We start from the raw sequence: 24,039 nt of genomic DNA, 5'->3' as shown, positions 1-24,039 counted from the left end.
AACATCTGTAAATATAAATTTACTAAAAAGAGGCTATAGAGGGCATAGGAGTTAATAGCTCTGGGTGTTGTTATAGGAGACAGGTTCCATTTCAGGAATCCCAAGCTAGCTAAGTATATCCTGTAAATGCATTCCCAAGGGATCTGATGTCCTCTTTGGCTTTTGCAGGTATGACACATTGACACTTGAATGCAAAACATCCATATAAATGAAAGACATACAAAGCTTTAAAATGTGGCTTTCTCAGGGCTGAGGAGATGGCTCCGTGTTATTGTAGAAACTCAGGACTTCACAAAAGATAATGCTGAATCCTATCTTCCATGGACACAGCCTCCCCTCTCTTCTGACTGAGAGATTCACACACAGACTGGGGCCACTTATATACCTGTAACACATACATCATCCTACCTGCTCAACACAGACATAGACCTGCTGAGTACTCTTTCTCTCTCTCTCTCTCTCTCTCAGTCTGTCTCTCGGTATGTCTCTCTCTCTTTCGCTGTGTCTGTCTGTTTCTTTCTCTCTCAGAAACACACCTTCATGAACTCCACCAGCACAGTGCCCTCTACTGGCCCACTACCTCAGACAATAGACAGAAGATTGTGAGGTAAAAGCTCTCTCACCTTCTTGTCCCTACTACAATATTCTCTTTGAGAATACTTAGACTGCAGAGAGATACACACCTCAGCCAATGCTGCCATATCTTTTAATTTTCCTCAGTCAGTTCCATTAACTGAGCCCAAGACTTCAATTATATAATCATATATAAGGCCATCATCATCAAACTACCACAAGACCTGTAGCCAAATTTTTCACGGTGACTATTTTCCACTGAATCCTCATTACCTTGACCTCCATTGCCTGTATTACTCTCACCACTCTTTTTTCAGTTCAGTTCTTCCTGGAAAGCAACATTAAGGTCCATGTTGAGTATGCAATGGCTTTTGATATTTAGATATTTTACATATTGTGTATTGGTCCAAATAACGATATTCTGACTTTTGACGGTAACAAGGCCATTTTGAGGGTACAAATTTTGTTCTACCTTTATTCTCTGTTGCTGTCATTAATGCCAATAAATAAAAATGACACAGGTGATGAATCGGCTTCTTTGGCTGATGCTGGCATGACCCACACATTGAAGGAGCTCAGAAAAGAAACTTAGGATATCAATTGAAGGCACAGATTATGGTGGGACTCTGTTTGTCGCTACGTTCTTTTACAAGGTCACTGTCTATTTCTCTGTAAGTTTTCTTAACCAGCCCAGGCCACAAGTTGAGGTAAATTTCCACCATCAGTGCCTGGAGTTTGCCACTGAATTCACAAACACTGTATCACCCACAAACATAGCCACAAATGATTCTCATCTGGGGAACTCCCTTGTTGTAAAAATAGAAAGTCTAACCCTCTTCTATTTTTGGAACCACTTCAGCCAAAGAGTCAACGCTTCTTTCATGTTGGGAGATTGAATTTTCCAGGCATTGAATATCTTGGTCTATATCAGCCCTTTAAGCATTACAACTTTTACTCTGACCCAATAAAACTGCAACTTCTGTTCCTGCCCCAGGAGAGACCACATCTAGGATCAGAGCCAGAGTAAAGGACATGGGTTCTCATTTGAACTGAGTCAGTGTTCCTGGTGTTCTCAAAAGGACATTAGTTATTTTATGTTCTGAATGATGTATAATCTATGGAACCAGTTGAACTAGAATACAAAAATCTTAGGCATTGTTCAGAATGCTGCTGTAAAGCAAGGAGTGAGCCCAGTGGCACAATCCCACCATCCCTGGCTGGGTAGACTCAAGTATGTGTTGGTCTGATAGGATGGAACACTCAAGGTAATTTTACATAGATGCCAGTTGGACGATGGTACTTGTTGCAAATAAACTCCTTGTCCTGACACTGATTAAAGAGTCAGTTATGTCCCAGCACAGTGCCCTCGGCATTGCTGGAATCATCTTCAATGGTAAAAATATCAATTAAACCAATCCATTCATAATTAGGGGGTGTGAATTGTAGCATAGCCAACAGGATTCAGTCGATCTGATCTTGATTCTTTTAAAACCTGATTGTTACTGATCATAGTGTCCCAAAGAGGATCAGTGTTTCCCAGGAGAAATTTGGGTAGAGGTTGGATAAGACCATCCAAGTTGGTTGTAGGGGTCACTACTTATGCTAACTCTGTTAACTAAATCCCAAGCAGTTGGGTATTGTGAAGTAGGAAACCCCTTCCTTAATCTTGATTTTGTTTTATTCATATTTATTTTTTATTTTGCTTTTTTAAGGGAGGGTTTCTCTGTGTAGCCATGCATGTCTTCAAACTCCCTCTGTATACCTGGTGGGCCTTTCATTCACAGAGATCTGCCTGTCTCTGTCTCTGGATTGCTGGAATTAAAGGCATGTACCACCACTGCCTGGCAATTAATCTGTATTATTTGAGGTGAAAAGATATCTCTTTCTTCTAAACCACATTCTGATAGCAGTGTACACATATGAACTCCATTGAAAATGATAGCCCTTTCTTGTTTTCTGCTTCCTCAAACTCTGGCTATCAAGGTCATATTTTTTGGAACTGGGAGAAAAGCCTAATCTTTGGCATTCTGGGATCTGCTGAAGACCAGCTGAGACATCCAGCTACATGGTCTGAGTGGCTACTGGATTCTTCAAATTTCCATTTGCAGACAGGGGTTGTTGGATTAGGTAGACCAAAAACTGCGGGTAATTCTTATAGATCCAGTTGCTACATCCATAGAGAGATTCAGTCTATCTGTTCGGTTCACCTACACATCCTTTGCTAATACCACTGTGTTTTTCCAGTTTCTTGTTTGTTTGTTTTCACAGTCTCACAGAGGAAGACATGCTTGCTCCAAATTGTGTATCATCTGTTTCCTGCTTTTGTCCCAAGGTTGTCTGATACCTACCAGGGGAAGAGTAGCTGCAGTTTAGCAGAACCCAGAGTGAAGTCACAGAAAAATCTCATTTTGTTTTCTGAAATCTTTCTAAATTGTTAGTATTTTGGGCAGCCTTCAAAATGTGGGAAGATTGTTTACTCCACTGCAAGTTGAGTAATGGGTTGATCAAGCTATCCACCTTGATTTCAGGAGGAGGAGAAGGGAAAGTGATTCCTGAGTGCTGGAAGACAGAAGGATAGGCTATTAGACAACAGGCACAAGTCTACTGACAAAGAAATGTCCGCAGATCTGGAAAAGGTGTGGCCCTGATTCTCCACATATGGACCCAAAGTTCAAGTCATGGATCCAAGGTGTCTGCGCAGAGCATAGGCTTCTCCCGAGTCAGCTTCTTTCCTAAGCCAGGTCCTCACTGCTTTTGTAATTAGCCAACATGCATTCATTCCTCCTGGGTGAGGAAGCACTATGCTTTGTCTCTTCAGTACACTGTGAGCCTAGGGGAGGTGCTCATGTCGCTCAAGACTCACTCGCCAATCAGGACTTCCAGACAAATCCATGAATCAGAGGAAGGGGCGGGTTCTTCCGGGCGCGAAAGGGGAGGGTTCTTCCGGGCGCCATGTTGCAGGTTCAGATCAGTACTTGAGGTGTGTGGAATGTTTGGCGTGCAGTGGTTTGAGCTCAGCTCAGGACTTCCAGGCGAGGCCTGTAATCAGAGGAAGGGGAGAGTTTTTCCTGGCGGTTTGTTGCAGGTTTGCTTTGGAAGCTGAGCTCTGCGGAGTATTTGGCATCCAGTGGTCTGAGCTCAGCTGCTGGGTCCTGTGAGGGGATTTCATTCGACTTCCAAAGCAGCGACATGGTGAGTGTGTGGCTGCCGCCCCTAACGTGGTGGTGGAGCAGGAGGCTGAGCAGCAGGAGCTGGTGTCGTTTGTCCTTCCTGTGCTGGATAGAAACGGGCAGCCATCAGCTGCTTGTGAGGTCCTTTGTCCTGGCCTTAGGAATGCTGAGCTATCTCAGTCCCACGTGTTAGAAGTGGGATGGACTGTGAGCCAGACTGCAATGTGGGGACCTGGGCACTGTTAAGACTCAAATCCTGGGACAAATGGCTGAGTTGCCTATTTAACAGTTCAGAGCAGAATTAGCTACCAGGTTTCCCAGCATCGCCGAGTCCCTACCTGTTCACAGGCTATGGCTGGCATACACTGCCCTCTAGCCCAGGGCTCGGGCCCTTAACCCAGCTGCCTTTCTTTCTGTTATCTACCCAATTTGGTTACCTGATCTGTTTCATCTATTTACTGTCATAGTCTCATTTCTTGGCGTGCCCCTCTCCTCTCCTCCCTGTCCTTCTATGGCTCAAGGCTGTGTTAACCTTGGGCTCTCCCAGACGTTCTGGCCTATGGGTGTGCCTTTCTATCTATAATAAACTTTCTCCCCGCCTTACGTAGGAAGAGTCATGTCACTTAATTTTTATTTTTTCATTCACCTCCCATTTGCCACTCCTTTCTTTCAAATTCAAAGCTCCTTTAGGCTTCAGTTGTTGTTACTGTTTGTGTTAGACTGAGGGTTGCTGCAGGAATTCTCAGCTGTGAGGTAGAGATGACTACACTGGACACTGAGAGGGTAATGAAATGTGTACATGCAGCACCCTGTGACTTGTAAAAGAAAAATGTACCCTGGGAGAGTGGAAAATTTTACTAATCTACTACTTTACCAGGCTAAGGCTCTGTCTGCCTCTAGAATGGAAGGGCAGAGCTGAGATGGTTTGTGCTGTCCGAATTCCCTGATCTGTATTTATTTTCTATGAATTTAACACTTTATTTCTATTTGAAACCATTTTTTTTCACTTGGTTGAAGGTTATTCACTTTCCATGAGTTTGTAAGCTTTGTGTTCTTTCTGATGCTATATATATCCAGCTTTAAGCCAGGGTGGTCTGATAGGATACAGGATGTTATTTCAATTTGCTCTAAGGACTTACATTGTGTCTGAGTATGTGGTCAATTATAGAGGATGTTTCATGAAATGATGAGAAGATATATTCCTTTATGTTTCTGTAAAAAGTTTTGTAATTTTCAGATAGTTAGTCCCTGCTTTGGTAATATAGCTGAGCTCAGGTGGTGACATATTGCCTGACTGTTCAAAATCTATTCCTAATATGGTGTCTAGGCATCTGGGTTTGGTGCGATTCTAGGTCTACGTGCTATATTGAGGTGTGCGAGTTTTGTTTTTGGGGTTCTGTTAGCACTCTGAAGTTTCAGAAAGTGTGTTGGATGAGTGTTGCTATTTTAATGACCTGCTTGGCTAGGGTGTTCATGTTTGCGGGATGGTACGGAGGGGAAGGAGCCACATATGTTCATTTGGAGCACTAGGGAAGTTTCTTAGAATTGGGTTTCAATTAACAAAGATATTGGGGAAGATCCCCCATATACAGCTAGTCTCCATGCAATCATGGCCTAGCATATGTTATTGTGCTGATCCACATCCACATTTATGTTTTAATATTTGCCAGAGAGTATATTCTTAGTCTCAGGATGTCATGTATTCATGACATTAATACTGCCTGAGACTTCTGAGTTATTGGATTTCAGGTATGTGACATTCTTCCTGCCTCTTGTGTTTGTTTTGAGTTTTTAAATGAGGTATTTTCCCTGTTTGTGTGACTATGCACCTTTTCTGTACCTGATCCTCACAATAGTTAGCTGATGGCCTCAGAAGTTCAAAATTTGGAGTAATGGGTAGTTGTGAGCCTGAATGTAAGCACTGGCAATTGAGGCCAGTTATTGTCAAGACCAACAAGAGCTTTTCATTGTTGATCCACTTCAACCGTCTTATGTTGCTCATTAATGGACAACTATTCCAGAACTAATGTTTTCATCTGTCCATTTCTACCTGTTTGAACATGCATTCCCTTATAGTAAACTCTCATTAATATTAGAGTTTAAACTGGGACACTTCAGGTTTCTGGAAGATAGATACAAAACAGTATTGAATATATAATTCTTTGTAGGAACTTCAGAAATACCTTGGAGTTCCTTGTATCTTTCTTAATTGAATGATTTTTTTTTGCAGCAGATAAAGGCCTTAAATCTACTCATCTGGATGTCATGAAATTTGTTTTGGAGGCCAGACAGGCTTGCAGCACAATAAAATACACATACCTCTGCTTCCTGACTACTGGAAATAAAGTCATGAGGCAATACATCCTGCTTCTCCATAATTATTGTAGTTAGTAATTGTGCATACAATTTCTGTGATCTGCAGTCTGTACTGTTCATCACTATCCTTGACTTGCTTACTTTATGTCTGTTGATTGACATTTCTCTTGTAAGGCTAAATTCTATTCAAAGGGTTCCAAATGAGATATACCTCCTCATTTAGTTTACTTCTAAAATGACCAGGTGAGTACATCAGAACTTCTCTGTCATGAGATAAGTCAGGGAAGAACCAGAATTATATGAATAAATTGTCAATGATGTATACTTTTACATTGTTGCCACTATTGTGCTTTCTCTTATACACATATGTGGGATAATTTAGAATTCTATCACCTATGATGATGTGAATGTGTACTTCACTCGGGAAGAGTGGGCTTTGCTGGATCCTTCCCAGAAGAGTCTCTACAAAGATGTGATGATAGACACCTACACACACCTTACAGCCATAGGTAAGACAGTGAATTTTCTTTCACTATTAAGGTAAAGTGGACATCTTTTGTTGATTTTTCTCAATGATGCGCTTATGTAATTTCAATTGGAATGAGGAAGAATAAATCAATCATGTTTCTAAGGTCACTGAAGAGAGAAAGTTAAATTTTCCCTAATTTTCAATAAAATATCAACTCTTTCTGGTATATATTTTAGGCTACAATTGGGAAGACCATAATATTGAAGAACAGTGTCAATGTTCTAGAAGATATGGAAGGTAATTATCTCATGGATGTTGATATAAATATGCCTGTGAAAAAATTTCAATGTGTCCCACGAGTTTTAAAGAAAAGCAATAGTGTAAAGAATCCAATATTCTAGAGTATTAAGGAATTTTAAATTCTCCCACACTCATGTTCCTCAATGTAAGCTATCTTACTTATGTTATCATGGCATTTTGATATGAATGAAGACAGTGAAACCTTTGCTAAACAGATATTACTGTAAAAAGGACTTTTATTCAATCTACAAATCATGGTCTCCAAAGATTACTGCCCCTCTGTCTGCTACCCTAGGCCTGGGCAGGGCAGATTCTAGGTTCCATACAACCTACCTTAGGCCTAGGAGTTTTTTGGCCTCTGAGAATTACTGCTCAATAGACACACCCTATCTTGTTCTTTCTGAGCTCATAGATGGCTGATTCAATTCACCTGTTCTGACTCAAACTCATCTCCTAGCTTCCTTGTTAAATCTGTCTTTTCTACTGTCACCTAATTGCTTTGTATACTCTCAAACTAACTCCATCTGTATTTTCTAATCTTCAGGCTCTTTTTTATTCTCTGGCTCATCTGATCTTGACCTCAGTTCTCTCTCTCCAACCTGTCTTTCTATTACTATCCCAGTAAAACTCCCTCCTCTCTCCATGTAGTACCCCTTAAGAAGCTCATTTCCATTCTTGTCTCCTGAGAGATGCATGTATCATATTCTGCCAAATATTTTTCTGAGTGTGTCGTCTTTTCTGCTACTACTTTTTCTTCTAACTGATTTAGTGTGTCTGGTTTTATGTTGAGGTCTTTGATATACTTGGACTTTAGTTTTGTGCAGAGTGGGTAGTATGGATCTATTTGCATTTTCCTGCAGGTAGATATCCAGTTAGACCAGCACCATTTGTTGAAGGTGCTGGTCTTTTTTACATTGTATGCTTTTGGATTCTTTGTCAAAAATCAAGTGACCGTAGGTGTGTGGGTTTTTTTCTGAGTCTTCTATTCAGTTCCATTGATCCACCATTCTGTTCTTATGCCAATACCATGTAGTTTTTTATTACTATGGCTGTGTAGTATATCTTGAGAACAGGGATAGATATACCTACAGACAAACTGTTGTTGTACAGGATCGTTTGGGCAATTTGGGTTTTTTTCTTTTTCCATATGTAGTTTAGAATTGTTCTTTGCAGGTCTGCAAGATTTATGTTGCTATTTTGAAGGGAATTGCATTCAATCTGTTGATTGCTTTTGGCAGGATGGCCATTTTCACTATGTTAATCCTATGGATACGTGAGCACAGAATATCTTTCCATCTTGAGATATCTTCTTCAATTTCTTTCTTCAGGAACTTGAAGTTTTTTCAAAGAGGTCTTTCACTTGCTTATTTAGAGTCACACCAAGGTACTTTGTTATTTGTGGCTAATGTAAAGGGTGTTGTTTCACTAATTTCTTTCTCAACACTTTTGTCTTTGGTATACAGGAGGGCTATTGATTATTTTGCATTTCTTTTTTATCCAGCCACTTTGTTGAAGAAGTTTATCAGCTGAAGGAGTTCTCTGGTTGAATTTTTGGGGTCACTCATGTATACTATCATATCATCTGTGATTAGTGATACTTTGACCTCTTCCTTTCTTATTTGTATCCTCTTCTCTCCTTTGGTTGTCTTATTGCTGTAGCTAGGACTTCAAGTAATGTGTTGAAGAGATATGGAGAGAGTGGGTAGCCTTGCCTTGTCTCTGTTTTCAGTAGGATTGATTGAAGTTTTTCTGCCTTTAGTTTGATGTTGGCTCTAGGCCTGCTGTATATTGTCTTCACTATGCTTACGTATGGGCCTGTATCCCTGATCTCTCCAACAGTTTAAATTTGAATGGGTATTGGATTTTTGTCAAATACTTTTTCAGCATCTAAGGATATGATCAGGTGGTTTTTCTCTTTCATTTTGTTTATATGTAGATTACATTTTGACTACGATGTGATGTGAGTTTCTATCCTGGCCTTGTCTATTGGTGTCCAGTAGGCCTCTTTTGTGGTAATGGACATCTCTTTCTTTAAGTTGGGAACATTTTCTTCCATGATTTTCTGGAAAACATCTTCAGGACCTCGGAGCCTGGAATCTTCTTTTCCATCTATTCCTATTATTCTTAGATTTTTTCTTTTTTTAATTAATCTTTAATTAATAAATAATAATAATAATTATTAATAATTAACAATAATAAATAATTATTAATAATTCTTTATTAATTAAACTTTTTTCCCTTTTGTATCCCCCCTGTAGTTCCCTCCCTCCTCCTGTCCCAATCCCTTCCTTCCTCCACCCTCTGCATGCATGCTCCTCCCCAAGTCCACTGATAGGGGAGGTCTTCTTTTCCTTCCTTCTGATCCTAGTCAATTAGGTCTCATAAGGAGTGGCTGCATTGTCATCTTCTGTGGCCTGGTAATGATGCTTCCCCCTTTGGAGGAGGTAATTAAAGAGCAGGCCAATCAGTTCATGTCAGAGACATCCCTCTTCCTATTACAATGGAACCCACATGGATACTTAACTACCATGGGGTACATCTGTGCAGGGGTCTTAGGTTATTTCCATGCACAGTCCTTGGTTGGATTATCAGTCTCAGGAAAGACCCCTGTGCTCAGATTTTTTGGTTCTGTTGCTCTCCTTATGGAGTTCCTGTCCTCTCCAAATCTTACTGTTTCTCACTTCTTTCCTAAGATTCCTTGCACTGTGCCCAAAGGTTGCCCATTAGTCTCAGCATCTGCATTGATAGTCTGCAGGGCAGTCTTTCAGAGGTCCTCTGTGTCAGGCTCCTGACTTGTTCTCTCTTTTCTCCTTCTTCTGATGTCCATCCTCTTTGTCTTTCTGGATAGGAATTGAGCAGTTTAGGAAGAGTCTTCCCTCTTGATTATTTTCTGTAGGTGTATAGATTTTAGTAGGTTTATCCTATATTATATGTCTGTATGAGTGAGTATATACTGGGTGCAACATTTTCCTTGTTTCTTATTGCTGAGTAATAGTCTATTTTATATTACCTCTTTTGTGCTTCCATTCCTCCACTGAGGGGCATCGGGGCTGTTTCCAGCTTCTGGCTATTACAAATAAGGCTGCTACCAACATTGTTTAGCAAATGTCCTTATTGTGTACTTGAGCCTGTTTTGAATATGTGCCTAGGAGTGGTATATCTGGATCTTGAGGAAGCGCTATTCCTAGTTGTCTGAGAAAGTGCCAGATTGCTCTCCAGAGTGGTTGTACAAGTTTACATTCCCACCAACTGTGGAGGCGGGTTCCCCTTTCTCCACAACCTCTCCAGCATGTATTGTCTCTTGAGTTTTTTATCTTAGCCACTCTGATATATGTAAGGTAAAATATTAGGGTCGTTTTGATATGCATTTCTCTGATGGCTAATGAGGTTGAGCATTTCTTTAAGTGTTGCTCTGCCATTCGATATTCCTCTATTGAGAACACTCTGTTTAGCTCTGTACTCCAATTTTAATTGGATTGCTTGATTTTTTGTTGTTTAACTTCCTTAGTTCTTTATATAGATTTTGTTTTCTCAGAGTATCCTTGATTTCTTGGAATGATTGTGTTTTGAACATTTCTAATATTACTTTTTCTTTGAGAGAAGTTTAAGTTGCTGCAAGCATATCTTAAGTACCTGAGATTCTCCCTTCCATCTCTTGTATTCTATTGGTGATGCTTACTTTTGTGGTTCCTGATGTTTTCTAGAAGTTTTCTAGCTACAGGTGTTTCTCTGTTTGTGTTTTTGTTAGTGGTTCTAATTCTGTTTTCACACCTTGCACCATTTCCTTTCTGCTGTTTGAACATGGATTCTTCTCTTTCTGCAATGGTCTCTAGTTTTTGATGGTTTCCTCTCTATATGGCACTAATTGTGCCTCTACTTGTGCCTCTATTCATTTGGCTATGTTTGCCTGTATTTCTTTAGGAGCTTTGGTCATTTCCTCTTTATTTGCCTCCATTTCTGTGGCTATACTTTGAGAGATTTGTTCATTTCTTTGTGTGTCACTAATAACTGGATAAGTATAGCTTCAAAATCATTTTCCTGTGTTTCTGATGAATTAAAGTATCCACTGATTTGTGGGGTTGCTGCTGAAGCCATGATGTCCTGATTTTTTTTATTGGATGTGTTCCTGCGCAGACCTCTGGCCACCTGCTTATCCGTAATCTTCACTTTTTGTTCTTGAAGTCTATAGTTCAGACTGGTTTCATCTTTCTCTGGTATATGGAGTATTCTTCAGGAAGATGGGAGAGGTCCACAAGTTTGAGTGTGTGTGCTGGAAAATCCACAAGCATAGAAGCACAAATGTGTGTGAGCAAGCTTGTGCATGGAAATGTGCCTTGAAGGACAGTGTGTTAAAAAGTGTAAATGCCTGGAATATGTTGCTGGGGATAGTGCAGGCACAAGTGTGGTTGTTTACGCTGCCAGAGTTGGCAGACACAATGTACATACGCAGATTCCCCAAATATCTCAATATTCTACAGGCTACTGGTATTGAGCTCTGCATTGTCTCCAGGAGTTCTTTGCCTGGAGTCCACTGGTAAATCTGCAGAACAGGGGCTTCCATGTTGAGAACACTGTCCCAAGAATACCAATGTTGTCCACAGTGGGTATGTGGGTGGGAGGGATCTGATGTCTGGCTGATAGAGTAGAGGGACCCTGGATCTGGGGCTCTGCAGGCACTCATTTGAGGGCATGCTCAGAGCTCTTTGGTCTAATCAGAGAACACAGGTTTTCCCCCTGTTTTCTACTCCCAGATTGGGCAAATCTGGATGTAGGAGCTCTATCAGCTCAGTGGTGCTGCAGCTGCAAAACTTGGAAGCTGGTAAAACAGTCCACTGGGGGAGTCCAGCCACAGCTGCAGAAGTGAGAGGCAGGTACAGATGTCTTATGGGAAGCATTGTGGAGACCGTACAGCAGTCTGCAGTCCTGGGTGGCCTGTACAGCCAGCTGCCCTCCAGTTAGGGTCTGGGAAGCTGGTGCAGTCACTGGCTGGGAGGCCCTGAAGGGCCAATATATTTGCTTGTGGACCTGGGACATGGAAGGCTGGTATAGCCAGCAGCTGCCACTGAGGACTTAGGAGGCCTGCCCCTGCTGACTTAGTCAGGAAGCAGGGAGTGTTCTGCTAGGAGCTGCGGGGTACTATGGGCTGCCTCGGCTAAGGAGAAGGGAGACCTGATAAGGGAAAGTGCAGAGGGATCAAATGTTTGCCACTATCAGTCCCCAGAGGAGTCCTTGGATGACATGGATCTAAATGGTCTCAGCTCATGTGTTGTCCCCTCTTGCCAAGGAAGCCACAATGTAGATGTTCTGGCTTCAGCTGCCTCTCCACTCACCAATTTCAGAGTTTCAGATTCTCGGCCTCTCAAATATGATGTACGCTGGTTGCCACCATCTTGGATCCCCCATTGTTCTTTTTTAAATAACTATTTTTTGTCAAGTGTGATACAACTCACGTGAGCATACGGATATGGAAAATAGAAACATACCTCTCTTTCCCAGAACAAGTAGAAGATGTGTAGTAGTCCTTATTTTGTGCAAACTTTCTGAATGTGGTGCAAGTTTATATTTAATTTATTAATCATCATTCATAAATAAATTATTAATGAAATGTTAAAGAGTATTCATTGTCTCCCCAGTAGCAGTGATGATCTTGTAGGTCTCCATCATTACATCTGTGTAGAGGTACTTTTGGGAAGTATTCACCAAATCTCACTTTTCCTGAGTGGGCTTTTTCCTGATGTATATTATCATAAGTTATTGCATTCTAAACTTCACTATACCTGTGTACAATAGAACACATGATAGTGACCACAGTATAAATTAATATTTGTTCATGTTTTCATACATTCATTATTAATAACAAATAAATCATGAACTTGTATCACATTCATAAAGTCTAGTCTGAGCAGGGGATTTTTAATAATTAAACTAATTACTTAATTAGTTTTCCAAACTCATTGAAAATAAAGTCAAATAAATCACACTACAAAAAATCACTATGATTACAAGCCCTCTGGAAATTGTTGTGTTTATGATGGTTCACTTTACAAAATCAGTATGACTACAACTAAATGAATGCATTCACTGTGATAAAGCTGAGTTCTTCTAGGTCTTTTTGAATATGTGATGAACCACTTATGGAAAAATGATGCTATAAGTGAGGCATGTAATAAAGTTTCTCCCGATCAATGGTATCTTGTAGGGTACAAAACACCCACAATCAAGGGGGAAACATGAATGTAAACAAAGGGATAAAATGTAAATATGAACCTTTATTTTACAATTATGCCAAATTGCAAACTTAATTTACACTGACAAATAGATCATCATTGTAATGATTATGGTAAAGCTTACACATATCCTAATTATCTTTGCAGGAATGAAAGAACACATGTTTATGGGAAACCCTATGAAAGTAACCAGTGTGGTAAAGCCTTCACACATCACACTGATCTTCAAAGGCATAAAAGGAATCAGAGTGGAGAGAAACCATGCAAATATAATCAATGTGGTAAAGGCTTTTTGCAACACAGTAAACTCCACCTACATAGAAAAACACATGCTGGAGAGAAACCCTATGAATGGAATGAGGGTGAGAAAATCTTTTCCCAATATGGAAATCTCCAAATGCATAAAAGAACACAAACAGGAGCGAAACCGTACCAATGTAATCAAAGTGATAAAGCCTTTGTATGTTGCAGTGATCTCCGAAAGCATGAAAGAACTCATACTGGAAAGCAGTCCTGTGACTATAATCATTGTTGTCAAGCCTTTTCACAACAGGGTAGTCTCCAAATGCATAAAAGAACACATACTAGAGAGAAACTTTATGAATGTAACCAAAGTAGTAATGCCTTTTCATGCCCCAGTAGTCTCCAAAGGCATAAGAGAACACATACTGGAGAGAAACCCTACAAATGTAATCAGTGCGGGAAAGCCTTTTCAAACACTAGTATTCTCCAGGAGCACAAACGAACACATACTGGAGAGAATCCCTACAAATGTAATCAGTGTGGTAAAGCCTTTTTACAACCCAGTGGTCTCCATGTGCATAAAAGAACACATACTGGAGAGAAACCCTACAAATTTAATCACTGTGGCAAAGCCTTTTCACAACACAGTAGTCTCAAAAAGCATAAAAGAACACATACTGGAGAGAAACCTTACAAATGTAATCAGTGTGGGAAAGCCTTTTCACACCCCAGTACTCTCCATGTGCATAAAAGAACACATACTGGAGAGAAACCCTACAAATGTAATCAGTGTGGTAAAGCCTTTTCACACCCCGGTAGTCTCCATGTGCACAAAAGTACACATACTGGAGAGAAACCCTATGGATGTAATCAGTGTGGGAAAGCCTTTTCACACTGCAGTAATCTCCAGGTGCACAAAAGAACACATACTGGAGAGAAACCCTATGAATGTAATCAATGTGATACAGCCTTTGCAAGTTGTAGTGGTCTCCAGAGGCATAAAAGAATTCATACTTCAGAGAAACCTTAGGAATGTACTCAAAGTGGTAAAGCATTTGAATATTGCTGTGATCTCCGAAAGCATGAAAGATTTCATACTGGAGTGAAACTCTCTGAATATTACCAGTAAAGCCTTTGCATGTCACATTTTTTTTCAAAGCCAGGAAAAAAATCATACTAGAGAGAAAACCTTATGAATGTATTTAGTATGATAAAATCTTTGTTCATTTTTATAGGCTTCACTTTCATGAATGATTGATACTGACAAGAAAGCTGATGAATGTGGTATAATTAGCAATTGACTGCATCTCACTACATAGCATGATGTGATATGAATATGTATTTATAATTTGATGTTCCATGATTCTGTATGTTTCTGCTAATTATCCGTTTGTCATTTCATCTTGAAGTACTATGTTCTATAGGAAATATGTAAAAAAAGGTTCTAGATAATGTAACAGCAAGGATAATTACTAAAATAGAACCACTTCTGGTGTGTGTGTTTAAGGTTCATGGAGTTTGAGGCCATGGCAGATATGTACAGAGTGGGACACAACTTTGTCCCATCTCCTTTGGCCATCTAAATATGATGATTGAGGTCTGGTTACCTGCTTTAGACAACCTGAGGACATGCTACCTCCTACTGTATTCTCTGTATCTACTCAGCTATGGTGAGTCAATTCTCCAGTTCTTCCCCTCTTCTTTTGTCTTCTCAGACATGTGTACTTGTTAGTCATTATACCAAGCAGGCCACCACTTTGTGGTCTCAAATAGGAGTTTAAATCTCCTCAGTCCCCACTCAGTCATCCCTGTAATCTCTCTGCCTAGCAGGAATAAGGATATTCTGAATAAACATTCCTATATCTCCCTTGGGTGAATATCTAGTCAATCAATGAACTCCATGAAATTCTGATCTCCTCTGAAATGTCATTGTTCAAAAGACCTATTCCTGTAGATGAGGTATTTTCTGCTCAATAACATTATGTCATTCTTTGAATACCTTGCAGGAGAGACATAAGCTGAGCATGGAGGAGAAATTTACAGATGGGAAGTTTTTAATACATGGCGTGGTTATATTACTGAGTTGTGTATCTCTTACCTGCTGTCTAAACATATTAAACCTAAAGGGTGAATTAGGTACCATATGTTGTACTTCACAACTGAGAAAAGCTGCTGAGGTGCCTTTTTGACAGAAGGGGATCTGGCTTCCAGGTTCTCCCAGCATCCCTCAGTCCCTACCTTCTAAAAGGCATGATTGCCATACTCAACCACTACCATTAACTTTCCAGTCCTGTAGAATAGGCTTCAGCTCTCCCAGAGGCTCTTCCCCATATAGCTAGATATTTTGTTTTCTTCTATATGCTTTTCTTCTCTCACTCTTCCTTTCTTTGTTTCTTCTCTGCTTTCTGTTTACTCTCTGTGTGTTCTCTCTCTATTTCTTTTGCTCCCTCTGTCTCTCTTTCTCTCTACACATACTTCTCTGGCCACATTTATGTTTTCTGCATGGGAGCTTCCCTGCAGTTCCTTTGGAACTGCGAAGCCTCTGAGAACTGTTTGCAATAAGCCTGTGTTTAAATGCTTCATCATGTCTTCAATTAGCAAATTTCACCTGTGGGAAGAAAGATAAAGTGAAACCTTATATATTCATCACTGGTCAAAATTAGTCACAATGAAGAAATATGTTAATATGTTTCCAGTTTTCATTAATAATTTGTGTTTTAACCATTGTTTGTTTTTTTTTTCTTTCTTCTCTAGCTCCTTATCAGTGAAGTAGGGAAAGTGCATATGGGAAGATGGAAAGTGGGTGAGAATGGGTGGTTTGGAAGGGGATACAGGCAGGACACAAAATGAATAAATTGTAATAAATAAGTAATTAAAGATGATTTCATTTTCAATCATTGATTTTTTTTTCATTTAAAAGAATAGTCTCAACATGAATCTCAGGCCTACATGGAACTTAGTATACATACTAGATCTGCTTACCTTGCCTTCTTAGTGCCTGCAGTATAGTTGGGTACGGTCTTCCTCAGTAACTGAGTTCTTTCAATGGGCTTATAGAGAATGAATCGCTGAGTTCAAATGGTCATGGTAGGCAGGACACAGGCTCTGGTCTTAACTCCAGTAAGAGAAAAAAAAATCTTTCTTCAGTTACAGTTGTTTGGCTTAAAATCCTCTCCTACAATTATAAAGAAAAATATTTTTTTCTTTAACATTGAGTTTTTATCACTCATCATAGTAAATCGGAGTTCTGTCCTTAGTCAACATATAGTGAACAGTTGCCTCACAGACATAAGTATGTATACCTATGTGTCAACACTCATTACACTCATCCCAACATTCTACTAAATCACTGAGGTTGAAACCACCTAAGCCAGGCTTGGTAACACAGGCCTATAGTCATGGTGTTTAGAAAGAGGAGGCAGGAACTTGAAGATTTCAATGTCATCCTAGCAAATATCCAAGGTCAATGATATAATGGGAGGTCCATAATGGAAACGGAGACTGATTGGATAAGACCAATGTCCATAGTCCTTCCTACAGCCCCATAACATCCAGGCCATGCCAGCACCATGTGTTACCTAAGGAATTTGCCACCCCTTGCTTGCTAATGTTTCCTTTCCAAGACAGGTCAGGTCACTTCAGAGTTAGACTTATTTTGGGCATTGAAGATTAGAATACTCTTGGAAGTGGGAGAATTAGCCTCAGGAAGTGGTGAGTTCCTTATTTATATACCCTATGGAAAGGGTTAAGCACAAAAACCCTTACCCACACATGCCATATAAATGGACTAAGTTTTGTTTATATACATCGATCCATACTTATTCACACATTCTTTTTTAAGACATTGGAAGGAAAGAATTTGAAATGTTGTGGAGAAAGGACAAAAATAAGGGAAATGATGTAATATATTTTAATTAAAATCTGTAAAATTAAATTCAAATAAAAATTGGTTATAGAGGGCATAGGAGTTAATAGCTCTGGGTGTTGTTATAGAAGACAGGTTCCATTTCAGGAATCACAAGCTAGCTAAGCATAAGCTGTAAATGCATCCCCAAGGGAGCTGATGTCCTCTTTGGCCTTTGCAGTTAAGACACACAGACAGGTAAATGCAAAACATCCAAATAAAAGAAACACATACAAAGCTTTAAAATGTTGCTTTCTAAGGGCTGATGAGATGGCTCTGTATTTAGGAAAACTCACTCAGGACTTCACAAAAGATAAGGCTGAATCCTATCTTCCATGGACACAGCCTCCCTGTTCTTCTGACTGAGAGATTCACACACAGACTGGGGCCCTTAGATACCTGTAACATATACATCTTCCAAGGGGCTCAACACAGTCCCAGACCCTTTGGGTGATTGTTCTCTCTCTGTCTCTCACACACATACATACACATTCAAACATGCACATATCTCCATGAACTCCACCAGCATAGTGCCCTCACATGGCCCCATAACTCAGAAAATAGAAGATTGTGTGGTGACAGCTCTTTCACCAGGTTGTCCTTCTCACCATATTCTTTTTGAAATGGAGCCATACTTAGACTCCAGAGAGTGACACACCCCATCCAATGATTCCATTATCTCTTAATTTTCCTCAGTCAGTTCCATTAGCTGAGTACCAAGCTTTCAATTACATAAGCATATTGGGCCATCATCATTCAAATCATCATGTAACCTCTAGCCAACTTTTCATTGAGTCTATTTTCCACTGAATCTTCCTTACCTTGACCTCTATGACCTGTATTTCTCTCGCCACTCCCTTCTTTCAGTACTTCCTGGAATAAAACATTAAGCTCCATGTTAAACATAAAGTGGCTTTTGATATCTAGATTTCTTATATATTGTGTATTGGTAAAAACAACAATACTTGGATTTTCTGACAATGACAAGCATATTTTGAGGGTACAAATTTTGTTCTTTCTTTCTTCTATGTTGCTGTCATTAACTCCACTAATGGAAAATGACTCAGGTGATAAGTTGGCTTCTTTGGCTGATGCTGGCAGGCCCCAAACATTGAGGGAGTTCAGGAAAGAAACTCAGGCTATCAAAGGAAGGCATGGATTATGGTGGAACACTTTTGTTGCTATGTTCTTTTACAAGGTCACTGTCTACTTCTATGTAAATTTTCTTAACCAGCCCAGGCCACGTGTTGAGATAAATTTCAACCATCAGTGCCTGGGGTTTGCCACTGAATTCACAACCACTGTATTCACCCACAAACATAGCCACAAGTGATTGTCATGTGGGGAACCCCCAGTTGGTACTACCTCAGATCATGCTAAGCTATGTAACATTGACAGCTAAAGCCAACGAGCACACACAGACAAGGTATAAGAATTTTTAACAATTTAAAACCAATGTATTAGCCATCTCAATTATCTTAGTAGGAAAACCACAAGCTAACACAGCAACAATTGAAAAACACAGATATGCCAAGAAATGGGTTACTGACTTTTCAGGAACTGAGATTTTTTTTTCCCAGATAGAGAGGGATTCATCTCTAGAGTTTTCTCCAGACATGGGGCAGATCAGAATAGCCTTCTATGCTTCTCCTGTTAATCTCTGGTTTCTACAGATGCAGCCACACAGATGCTTGTAAGAAATAAGTGACATAAATGTGTTGCCTGATTTTCACTGCTTCATCTTTACCAGGCTGCTTTGCCTGGCCTGAGGATGAGGAGGAGTTCAGTCTTGATAGGAATTGATGTGTCAGTGCTGGAAAGAGGCTCCCTTTTTTGAGGACAAGGGGAAGGACAAATAGGGTGAGAAGGAGCCACAGGAAGGAGAGGAGGGGGAGGACTGTGATTGGGATGTAAAATGAATACAAAAATTAAAAATAAATATAAAAAGAAATATCAACCATAAGTCTTTTCTCTCAAAGAGTGTAAAACTTGTATTTAACATATGGAATTCAAATCTCAACAGGTCCTCCATCTACCATAATATTCTTCCTTCCCAGGAACATGTCTGAATTCTAGTTGTTTGATGACCAGGATCAGTGACCTTTCTTTTCCTGGAGCAGTGTCTTCCTTCCCCTTCCTCCCTCTTTCCATATGCACCAGTTCCTTTCGTACTCACATTGTAAAGGAGATTATGAGGTCTGACCACAAATTTTGAAGAAAAAAATTCAGTCACCATCACATTCCTTAGGATAAAACAAAGTGCATTTGCTATTGAGGAACTGTTCTTCTCCCAAATAGGTATGTTCCCTTTTAACAAGCACATCCTCCTGATGAAGTGAAAAGGTAGTCTTGTCCAGGCAATTATTTGTAGCAATTCATATTTTAGTGTGAGAAGGTAAGTCAGTTAAGGAAACACCTGAATCATCCTCTGAAGATAAATGCCTCCCACCAGCGTCTGTAATGGCCTTGTACCTTGAGAATTCTCCATCTGAGTAAAGGAACCCCTGGGGTGCAGGTCTCTAGACATTACAGTGACTGTGGTCCAAGGAAATTAGCAGGGCCGCAAGAACCATCTGTGCATACACCAAAATTAAGAAATGCTGTGGGGAACCAAAAAGTCCTGTTTTGGTAATTGGGTCATCTCAGGGTTGAGACATGTGCTTCATATGAAATTTGGGTGCAAGAAATCTTATAAAAAGACATTCAGCAAAATGTAAACCAACATGGGTGAGCCACCAAGGTAGAGATAGCTCTAGAGAAAAAGAAAGTAGAAACAAACTGAAGAGAGAAATCATTTCTTGTTGGCACAGGGGAGCCAACTCCTCCTGCTCTGTGACAGGCTCCTTCATCTCCCCTGACCTACACTGACTAGGGAGAGATTGAAAACTGCAAGTTTTCCAATGTAGGTTTTTATCCAGGCTTCATACTTTAGTTCAAGTCTCTATCCTCTTTGTGTGTATCATTATCTGTAATTTCCCTCCCTACCAGCCCTCACAGAAAAAGATGGCAACATTTAGGTCAACTCTGCAGTTAATGGCAGTCTCTTGGGGTGGCTAATTTTGACTGTCTTCAATGCCATAAGTCAATGCTTTTCTGAGCAAAAGTGACACACACACACACACTACCAATATTTTACTTATGATAAACTATTTCAGAAAGCGTGTTTCCCAAAGTATTAAATTCCAGATCATATAAAAGGTCCCAGAACCATCTGAGCTCAGCCTCATCACAGTCAACCACAATACAGTGGGGTCTAGAAACCTCTTGTACCTGGGGACTGAAGAGGTAAAACCCCTGAATGACAAGGCTTTGCTTCCACAGTTGCAGTACCTGTGCTAAAATATGTGGACTCCACAGTTTCTGATTGAGACAACAGAATTCTTTCCTTTGTTCCATGCCTAATTACCCCAGCCATAGAAATCTTCTCCTCCTGTATACAGGACAAACTAACATGGTTTTATAAAGAAAAGGGAGTCTGACTGGACTCATCTAAACCATGTATCCCACAGGGCCATGTGACTAATGAGTGTTGAGCTCACCATCCATTGAAGGTGAGCTAACTCTTCTTATGATTTTGTTGCTATGAAAACATGCGGTGACCTTGGATGCACATAGAAAGGAAAAAGATTGAATAGGAGCTGGCTGACATTTGCAGAGGTTTAGTCCATGATTACCATGGAGGGAAACATGGCAGTGGGCAGGCAGAGATGGGGCTGGAGAAGGAGGTGACAGTTCTAGATCTTGATCAGCCAGCTGCAGAGTCACCCTAGGCCTGCTTGAGCATATGAGAAGTCAAATCCCACTTTCCCAGTGACACACTTCCTCCACCAAGGCCATACCCCCTGCAACAAGGCCCCACTACTCAACCTTGCCACTGCCAATTTGTCAAACATTCAAATACATGAACATGTGTGGGCCATTCTTTTTCAAACCACCCCATTGACCTTGAGCACAATGGAATCATGTGGTTTGATCATCTTTTGGCTAGTAACCTTACCACCATGGAGGCAACCATGAATTTGCCATGTTCTTTACTAAGGATTTCATAAAAAGGTAAATGCCATGTGACTTCTTGGTTATTGCTGCATAGAAGAAAATGGAGGCATCCATAAACTTCCTGCTGTCAATGAGCTCTCTGGGTATCACCTGATTTTTACTAAACATGTGACCTTGAGAGACCAAAGAATTTTGGGCATTGGTTTAAAGTTAAAGCACAGCCTGAAGTAAAGCCAGCCAGGTGCAGACAAGTCTGGCGACGTGGGGAAAAGAAAGAGCTTCACTACATTCTTTTCCTGCCCACTAGAGATTCAGTTGCTAGGATACTGCCTAGGCATTCCTTTCTGTAACCCAGATTCTGATGCCTCTAAGAGTTTTTCTTCCTCATGAATTGGCTCGTGTAACAGGAAACAGGCATGTAGGCTTGATGTCAGAGAGAGTAATCCTTCTCAGTTGGTGGTGCCATTTGGGAAGAATTCAGAAATGCTGTCCTGCTGAAGTAATATGAGGTGGGCTTTGAGAGTTTACATTCCCACAGCATTTCCAGTTTCCTTCTCTGCTTCATGCCTCAAGATGATGATGTGAGTTCTTTAGCTGCCAGATCTGAAACTTGCTATCACATCACTTTCATAGTGATCTCATATCCCTCTGGAGCCATAAGCCAAGGGAAACTTTATTGTAAAAGTTGCCTTAGACACTGTGTTTCTTCACAGCAACAGAAAAGGCAATACTAAATACCCACAAAATTTATACCTGGGGTCTAGGTCCTCTCCATGCAGAGTCCATGGTTGATTTATCAGTCTCTGCAGGCCCCCGGCCCATGATTTTTGGCTCTGTTGATCTCCTAGTGGATCTCCTGACACCTCCAGGTCTTTCTCTCTCTGCCTTGTTTCATAAGATTCCCTGCACTCTGCCCAAAATTTGGCAATTAGCGTCAGCATCTGCTTTGATACCCTGCTGACTAGAGTCTTTCAGAGGACCCTATGGAGGGCTCCTGTTCTGTTCCTTGTCTTCTCCTATTTCCTATGTCTGTCCTGTTTGCTCTTCTGAATGAGGATCAAGCCCCTTCCTTAGGGTCCTTGTTGTTGTTTACTTTCTTTAGGAATCTGTGTTTTAGTATGTTTATCCTATCTCATATGTCTAATATCCACTTATAAGTAAGTATATACCATGGTGTCTTTCTGCTTCTGGGTTACCTGATTCAGGATCATCTTTTTGTGTGTGTGTGCTCTCCATTTGCCTGAAAATTTCATGATTTTCTCATTTTTAATGGCTGAGTAATATTCCACTGTAGAAATGTACCACAATTTCTTCTTCCATTCCTCTGTTGATGGACAACCAGGGTATTTCAAGAAACTTGCTATTATGAATAAAGCTGCAATGAATATAGTTGAACAAAATGTCCTTGTGGTATGGTTGAGCATCTTTCAAATATATACCCAGGAATGCTCTAGATGGATCTTGAGGTAGCACTATTGCTAATTTTCTGGGAAAATGCCAGAATGATGTCCAAAGAGGTTGTACATGTTTACATTCCTACCAGCTTTGTAAGAGAGTTCTCCTTTCTCCACAACCTCTTTAGCATATGTTCTCACTTAAGTTTTTAAACTTAGTCATTCTGATGGGTGTAAGGTGGTATCTCAGGATTGTTTTGATTTGCATTTCCTTGATGACTAAGAATGTTGAGCATTTCTTTAAGTGCTTCCCTGCCATTTGATAGTCCTCTGGTAGAATTCTCTGAGTAGCTCTGTACCCCATTTTAAAAACTGCTTTGCTGTTGTTTAACTTCTTGAGTTCTTTATATATTCTGGATATTAGCCCTCTATCAAATATAGGTTGGTGAATATCCTTTCCTTGTCTTTAGCTTGTTGTTTTGTTCTGATGACAGTATCCTTTGCTTTACATGAGATATTCAGTTTCCTGATGTCCCATTTATTGACTTAGTGTGTCTAGTTTTATGTTGAGTTCTTTCATCCAGGTGGACTATAGTTTTGTGTAGGGTGAAAAGTACAGATGTATTTGCATTCTTCTACATGTAGACATCCATCTAGACCAGCACCAATTCTTGAAGATGCTATCATTTTTCCATTGTATGGTGGTGTTTTCTTTGTCAAAAATCAAGAATCTGTAGGCATATGGGTTTATTTCTGGGTGTTCTTCTCGAGTCCACAGATCCAGAAGTATATTTCTATGCCAGTAACAAGCCTTTTTTTTATTGCTGTTGCTCTATAGTACAGCTCAAAAACATTGATGGAGATAGCTCCAGAAGATCTTTTATTGATTCTATTTCACCAAAGTCTATGAGTCTGTTTTTTTTTTACAGGGTATTTAATCCCCTTGAGAATCCCAAAATTGAGAATTGTAAAATCCTGTTTACTATTGGTTGAGCCATAATACACACCTTTAATCTAAGAACTTTCTGTTAATTGCAAACCTATGATTACACTGTGGTTCACCTAGCCCTAGCACAGATCTTTATTCTGGAAGGCCTCTGTATCCTGGATCTAAACCTCAAGATTATAAAACATTCAGAAAGATGATCAGAACTAGGTTGGCAACCATATATATGTAATACAAAAATCAACACTTGAATTACACAATAACCTTATGCCTAGGAAAAACATAAATAAGAAACCTGTGAGCTTCATATAACTCTTTTTATATTTTCATGTATACTGCAGATAATAATTACTTTACTCAGTTCATACACTGTTAAACAGCTAGTTTGTTCACCAAGGTTTTAATACTTTTAAAATAGTTCTGGATAGTATTATAGAATGCTTTCTAAACATACACTTAATTTTCAAGATTATACCAATTAAATTGTTTTGAATTCTGCTT

The 24,039-nt window shown here is 40.0% G+C and overlaps 1 pseudogene; it reads left to right on the top strand.

Annotated features, from left to right (window-relative positions):
* Nucleotides 1–3,762: 3,762 nt before the first annotated feature.
* LOC132650954 (zinc finger protein 431-like) overlaps nt 3,763–24,039 on the top strand; it is a 33,252-nt pseudogene continuing 12,975 nt past the window's right edge.

This window comes from Meriones unguiculatus (assembly GCF_030254825.1).
Source record: "Meriones unguiculatus strain TT.TT164.6M chromosome 13 unlocalized genomic scaffold, Bangor_MerUng_6.1 Chr13_unordered_Scaffold_37, whole genome shotgun sequence".
NCBI classification, from domain to species: Eukaryota; Metazoa; Chordata; class Mammalia; order Rodentia; family Muridae; genus Meriones; species Meriones unguiculatus.
This window is presented reverse-complemented; position numbering and strand designations above follow the sequence as displayed.